Here is a 7,683-nt window from a genome sequence, read left to right as displayed (position 1 = left end):
TTGTTTTTTGGAGGGGAAACTGGGAATGGAGAAATTCGCATGTAAATAAAGAAAATATCTAAAAATAAGTAATCTTTCAACAAACCCACACAAACCTAATTCCACCTCTGACAACAAAAATAAAGAAATAAAAAAAAAAAGAAAGTAAACTTGTATCTTTTACATGAGGATCCTGTGATTTTTTTCACATTTTTATTTACATTTTAATAGATATTTTCTTTATTTACATTTCAAATGTTCTTCCCTTTTCCTAGTTTCCCCTCAAAAAATCCCCTATTCCCTTTCCTTACCCCCGCTTACCAAACCACCCCTCTCCTACTTCCTGGTTCTGGCATACCACTGCACTGGGGCATAAAGCCTTCACAAGACCAATGGTCTCTCCTCTCATTGATGACTGGCTAGTCCATCCTCTGCTTCATATGCAGCTAGAGTCATGAGTCCCAGCATGGGTACTCTTTGGTTGGTGGTTTAATCCCAGGGAGCTCTGGGGGTACTGATTAGTTCATAATGTTGTTTCTCCTATGGGGCTGCAAACCCCTACTGCTCCTTGGGTCCTGTATCTGGCTCCTTCATTGGGGATCCTCTGCACAGTCCAATGAATGTCTGTGAGCATCCACTTCTGTGTTTGTCAAACATTGGCAGAGCCTCTCAGGAGACAGCTATATCATGCTCCTATCAACAAGCAATTGTTAGCATCTACAGTAGAGTCTGGGTTTGGTGATTGTATATGGGATGAATCCCTAGGTGAGGTAGACTCTGGATTTTTATTCCTTCAGTCTCTGCTCCATACTTTGTCTCTGTAATTCCCTCCATATATATTTTGTTCCCCCTTCTAAGAAGAATTGAAGTATCCACACTTTGGTCTATGTTCTGCTTGTGTTTCATGTGGTTTATGAATTGTATCTTGGGTAGTCCAAGCTTCTGGGCTAATATCCACTTCTCAGTGAGTGTATACCATGTGTATACTTTTGTTATTGGATTATCTCACTCAGGATAATATCCTCCATATCCACCCACTTGCCTAAGAATTTCATAAATTCATAGTTTTAATAGCTGAGTAGTACCCCATTGTATAAATGTACCACATTTTCTGTATCTATTCCTCTGTTGAGGGACATAAGAGCCTTCTGTAGCTTCTGGACTTTATAAATAAGGCTTCTATGAACATAGTGGAGGATGTGTCCTTATTACATGTAGGAGATTCTTCTGGGTATATGCCCAGGAGTGGTATAGCTGGGTCCTCAGGTAGTACTATGTCCAATTTTCTGAGGAACTGCCAAACTGATTTCCAGAGTGGTTGTGACAGTTCACAATCCCACCAGCAATGAATGAGTATTCTTCTTTCTCCAAAACCTCCCCATCATCTGCTGTAAACTGAATTTTTGATCTTAGCCATTCTGATTGGTGTGAGGTGGAATGTCAGGATTGTTTTGATTTGCATTTCCCTGATGACTAACGATGTTGAACATTTCTTTAGGTGCTTCTCAGCCATTTGGTATTCCTCAGTTGAGAATTCTTTGTTTACCTCTGTATCCCATTTTTGATAGGGTTATTTGGTTCTCTGGAGTCTAACTTCTTGAGTTCTTTGTATATATTGCATATTAGCTCTCTATTGGATGTAGGGTTGGTAACGATCTTTTCCCAATCTACTGGTTGCTGTTTTGTCCTATTGACAGTGTCCTTTGTCTCCCAGAAGTTTGCAATTTTATGAGGTCCCATTTGTCAATTCTTGATCTTAAAGCATAAGCTATTAGTGTTCTGTTCAGGAAATTTTCTCCTGTGTTCATGTGCTTCAGCTTCTTCCCCACTTTCTTTTCTATTAGTTTCAGTGTATCTGGATTTGTGTAGAGGTCCTTGATCCACTTGGACTTTTGCTTTGTACAAGGATAAAAGAATGGATCAATTTGCATTCTTCTACATGCTAACTGCAAGTTGAGCCAGCACCATTTGTTTAAAATGCTGTCTTTTGTCCACTGGATGGTTTTATCTCCTTCGTCAAAGATCAAGTGACTGTAGTTGTGTGGGTTCATATCTGTGTCTTCAATTCTATTCTATTGATCTACCTGTCTTTCACTGTACCAACACCATGCAATTTTTATCACAATTGTTCTGTAGTATAGCTTGAGGTCAGGGATAGTGATTCCACTAGAAGTTCTTTTATTGTTGAGAATAGTTTCCACTACTGTCGGTTTTTTGCTATTCCAGGTGAATTTGCAAATTGCTTCCTAACTCTGTGAAGAACTGAGTTGGAATTTTGGTGGGGATTGCATTGAATCTGTAGATATTGCTTTTGGCAAGACGGTCACTTTTTCTATGTTAATCCTGTCCATCCAGGGGTATGATTGATCTTTCCATCTTCTAAGATCTTCTTTGATTTCTTTCTTCAGAGACTTCAGTTCTTTGCATACAGATCTGGAAATAAATCAGTCTGCTCTGTTACCTCTAGCAGATCATGTTACAATCCTGCCCCTAATCTCCCAGAGTTACTTGATGTCAGAAGTCTGGAACACTGACCTGGATCCAGTACTTCTTGGTTACCGCCCTCTAATAAGACTTGATAGTTCACTCAGATATACCACACCTGAAGCACAAATAAATTTAGTAGGGCAACATTAATGGTAAGAGTAACATATTCTTGGCATATACAGATTCTTTGGCTGTGGTAGTCTTCTAATCATCCTATTCTCCATAGGATGAATTCAGAAAAAAAGATTCTGATATTTCAGTTTCCCTACATAGCTTGTGCCCTGATAAATGCTCATGCCAAATGTGGGTATAAAAAATTCAACTGAGAGTATTCAAGTCCAGACATGATGCTTTTGTTTACAAAGTGGAAACACTGTACTAGTCATCCAAAGGTTAAATAGAAAAAGAATGGCCCTTTTACATGGTAAAACACATGGATTTCTTCAGTTTCATACTCAGCATATCACATTTGTAGGGTAAAAATGTCTGTTTTCACTTGTGTGGCATTCTGAAATGTCGAGAATTCATTGGTGTATATTGTCTCACTGATACTGTATGAAGGCCTCAGCACATTGATTCATGGCTAGTACAAACTGTGCAACTTCAATTGTCTCTGCCATAGTTACCCTGTTGTATCAGTAAAAGTCTTCAATATTCTCTGGCACATTAAGATCAAATTAAACATCTTCCCTTCAGCTGTACTGAGCAACAGTGATCCAATAGTAAGTTAACAGTATGGGTAGAGGACCATTGAAAGTCAGGCTAGGACCTTAGTAAGTAGTTGAGAGCACTGGCTACTCTATATTGAACTCTCTTCTCATATTTTTCAATGAATCACATCTGACTGCAGTTCAGATCTCTGTTCATACTCAAGATCATTTGTGGGGAATGGGGATGCCTATCCAATCTCTTCCTCTAGAATGCCTGTATCATCTTTTAATCATTATATATATATATATATATATATATATATACAGTGTGTGTGTGTGTGTGTGTGTGTGTGTGGTGTTTCATTACAATATGATGAGTTCAAGAGCCTTGTGAGGGCAGAGGACCTTATGGAAGTCTCCTAATCCTTAATCTAAGACTACAATCCTATGATTGTTGGTGGGAACTGAATTTGTGTGATCTAGGAGATCCACAAGTACTCTTAACCACTGAGCCAACTCTCCAGACTTTTTTCATGTTTTAATGTTCTGTGGCTTTGTCCAGCCAATCATTCCTTGATGGTTCCTTCTATAAGGCATTCCAGTTTACAATGCATTGAAACTTGAACTTGGTTAAGACAGAAATCTGACTGCATTTCTGCGATGACCTAGGGCTTAGAAAAGTTTCAGATATATGTGCATGAATAAATGAATGTTTGAGTGAGTAAGTGAATGAATGAAGGAGTTAGAGAGTAAATGAATGAGTATATCAATGCACTGTCTTTAAATGGAGTATCATGTGGATAGATAAGTAAATAATCAATATATTGATAGAAAGTTTTTATAACTCCCCACAAGACATTCCAGGCCTTCCAAGACCAAAATCAGAAAAATTAAAGAGACAAGTCAACTGAGGGCCAAATCAGGAGGACTCAAAGAACGCAGAATGGATTATAGCTACACAGAATTGAAATCCATTTTCTGTGTCTCCACAAAACCAAGACTCCACCAAAAGCTCAGTACAGATCCAATCAGCAAAGGATATAGTTTTCTTGTCTATAGTCCTATTGAGCCTGGTGAGAGAGCTCTGGGTAAGGCAGGAATGAGGTCCCTGTTGTTAATGATGTGCAGAATAATATGATTTCATAAAGATCCTGAAGGTCCATGTCAAAAAGACCATCAGAAATATACAGATGTGTAAGGGACTTCCTGGCAGGAAAGGCAGAGGTTTGTTTCTGGGAGGAAATAAAAGTCTAAAGTGTTATTAATGGAGAATCCATGCCACATCATGAAAAAAGAAAAAAAAGTCACTTGAAAAGCCATTTCTGTTAACATTAGAGGGCAGCAGGAATTTGCTGGTCTATAGTAGGCCACAGTGTTTCTCTGGGTTATGATGCAACCACTAATTAATGCACGCCAACTGTAGATCAGCATTTAGCTAAGTGGGAATGTGCTTGACCACCACACACAAGGATCTAGGAGCACACACATAAATAATATTATATGATACTTTCAAGTGTTCACTAAGAATTTGAGTCTGAGATGACCCTATCCTTTCATCACTGGAAGAAACCTGTTTTTACACCAAAGAGGAACAGCCTCTAAACCCTATTCCTGACACAGGACTGGGCTAGAAAGATTTGGCATGGTATAACAATGGCTTCCAGTTTCAACCTTGCTGTCCATGTGCATGCTTTGGTATATGAACCCAAGAGGAATCCAGTGTTCCCACTAGCCTAAGGATATCTAATAATCAACCTAACCAAGGAGATGAAAGAACTCTTCAATGAAAAATTTCAAACTCTGAATAAATATTGAGAAATACTTTAAATATAATGGCAGATGTATCATGGGATTCTGTGAGCCTGATAGAGGGAGCCTGGACATGCTTGAGAAGTAGATGGCTGAGTGGAGGCAGATAATGGCTGAAAACTGTTGGATTCTAAGGAACACATTAGAGATGTGAGGAGGGGGAAGAACATTGGCACAAACAATGAAAAGCCTAATGATATCCAGAGTGTCAGTTAGTTGAGACTTTTTTTGTTGAAAATTTGACTTTATTAATGAAGAGATACTGCATGTTTAACATTAATGTGAATCTTCAGATACAGTTCAGAAAAGCAGGGGAGTATAATCAAAAGGTAAGTGATGGGTGTGGGTTTCTCAGGAATCACCAAAAGAGAGGGGTATGAGTGAGTGTATGAGTGGAGTGAAGGGCCATAAAAGATATTTGGGAGAATAGCTAGCAGTAATGTCTAGCAAGCATCAGAAGGTAACTTGTGCTTAGTGTAATGAATGTTCTGAGCAATAGAAATTCAGGCAATGTTGAGTCAACCATGTGGCAGAGATATTGAAGCCAAATACTCAAGGGTGAGGCTAGAGCATGTAAAATTAATAATCAATAGTTTCTAACTCCTTTTCACAACAGATCTATTTCTTCAAATTCGAACTTCCAATGTATGTGCCATTAAAATACAGCTGTACCAATGAAACTAAGGGGGAGGAGTTGAATAATCCCATGAGAGTGCTGTACTGCTCCCTATATTTTTATTTATTAATTATTTTATTTACTTACACCCAAAATGTTGCCCTCCTCCAGCCACACCTCACAGAGTTCTTCTCTCTGTCCTCCCTCCCCTCAGTCTCTGAAAGGGTGCTTCCTCTTCCCCAGTATCCCCCCACCCTGGATATTCACATCTCTACAGCATAGGGTGCATCCTCTCCCTCTGATGCCTGACAAGGTAGCACTCTGTTACTCACATGTTTGGAGCCTTGGACCAGCCTGCATATGCTCTTTGGTTGGTGGCAGCCTCTGGGAGTTCACAGGGGTTCACAGTACTGAATTTTAATCTATGATGGTTTTCTTTGCTTGAATATTTGACAGGACTTGTAAATGTCTAGGAATTGTGAAGCAGAACCAGGAACATATCTCTCTAAGTGCTTCCAGAGATGTTTGGCACGTGGGGAAGTAACTTGCAGGAAGAGTTCTAGACTGAATGTAGGTGAAATCATCTATGGATTTGGAGCCCAGATGGAACAGAATGGGAGGAGAAATACATCCGTACACCTGTGCACTCTATTCCTTCTAAGCAATGTGTCTGTCACTCACCACCATCAGACTTCAGCTTCTTTCACTTATCAGCAAAAATTCGACACCAGCAGCTCTCTAAGGACTGGCCAGTTCTTCAGCTTGAAACTGTGAGCCCTGGAATTTCCACCACTTGGGCTAAGTAGCCATCACTTACTCAGCCTCTCCAAACAGGGAGACAGTATTTTTTGACTATCCAGTATCCTATTATGTAAGTCGATGCAACAAATCCTCTTTTGTGGTGAATATCATTCTATTACTCTAGAGGAACCCAATTCAAAACCCCAAATTGACAATTCTGACTCAGTTCCTGAAAGTAGACACTATAGTGTCTCCACAAAAAAAAGGCTTGGTTAGGAAATGAAAATTAGGAAAAGGCTAGAATAATGTGAAGCTGGAGTCAGAGATTCATATACAAAAGAAGTAGAGCCACTGTGACAAGTTGCTAGTTGAGGCAGCTTTGGGGCTACACCAACTACCTAGAAACTTAGCTTCTGAAGAACAGGGTGGATGGACACTCTTAGGTGTTAAGAGTACTTTTCCTTGCCTCCTGTCTCTGTGAATTCTAAGTGTAGGTGATGATTCTAGAATCCAGGCAAATATCTCAAAGGAATTCAGTTTTGCAAAGTCCCATCAGACTTTCTGTAAATAGCTAAACAGAGAGAATCACAGTGATTTAGTCACCTTCTTCCCATTAGGAAAAAAATATCTGTTTAATAAATGGAAGGGATTCCTCAGTTCTAGATGTGTTAACACAGTGTTACTGTTCTCAACATAAAAGGCATAGCTCTTGTCTTAAAAGTAAAAAGGGTAGTTTATCCTGGAGACATAGTGAGTGACAACAGCTAAAAACACAGTTTTGGGTTACACAAAATTCCATGTTCCAAAGTGGAAGCAGTTTCCTTAAATTTTAGTTTTACAAAACAAAGTCATAAATCACTGTCTGAATCTGATCTTGATCCTATGTGAATCAGGAAGTCTCTAGAATTTTGTAAATAAATTAATATCATTTTCCATTTAAAATAAAAGATTGAGGAATACATTAAAAATGAGAATACATCTCACTCATGCTCATAGGTTGGTATAATTAATATTGTGAAAATACCCATTCTAACAAGGTAATTTGCAGACTAAATGTAATCCCATTCAAATCCCCATGACATTTATCACAGTAATAGAAAAAATTCCTACAATATGTTCATGGGGCACATGGCCATTCCACCAGAGGAAATGGCATAACACTAGTGTGGTGGAGTGTCAGAGTCCAGCCCTTGTGGGATTCAGAACCAAAAGAAGGATACATGGAATAAGCAAAAGAAGACTGAATCACACACTCTGGCACTGAGAAAACCCATGCCACCTTCATTTATACATCTATTCCTTTTTCACAGCTGAAAAGATTTTGTATTCTTCTTCCTCATGAACAATCTCTTTTAAGAATTTCCTACATTTAACAATAGTATGCTTTTCCCCTTCCTTCTC

The sequence above is a fragment of the Mastomys coucha genome, unplaced genomic scaffold (genome assembly GCF_008632895.1).
Source record: "Mastomys coucha isolate ucsf_1 unplaced genomic scaffold, UCSF_Mcou_1 pScaffold21, whole genome shotgun sequence".
Taxonomy (NCBI): Eukaryota; Metazoa; Chordata; class Mammalia; order Rodentia; family Muridae; genus Mastomys; species Mastomys coucha.
The sequence above is the reverse complement of the archived record's forward strand: the minus strand, read 5'-3'. Positions refer to the sequence as shown.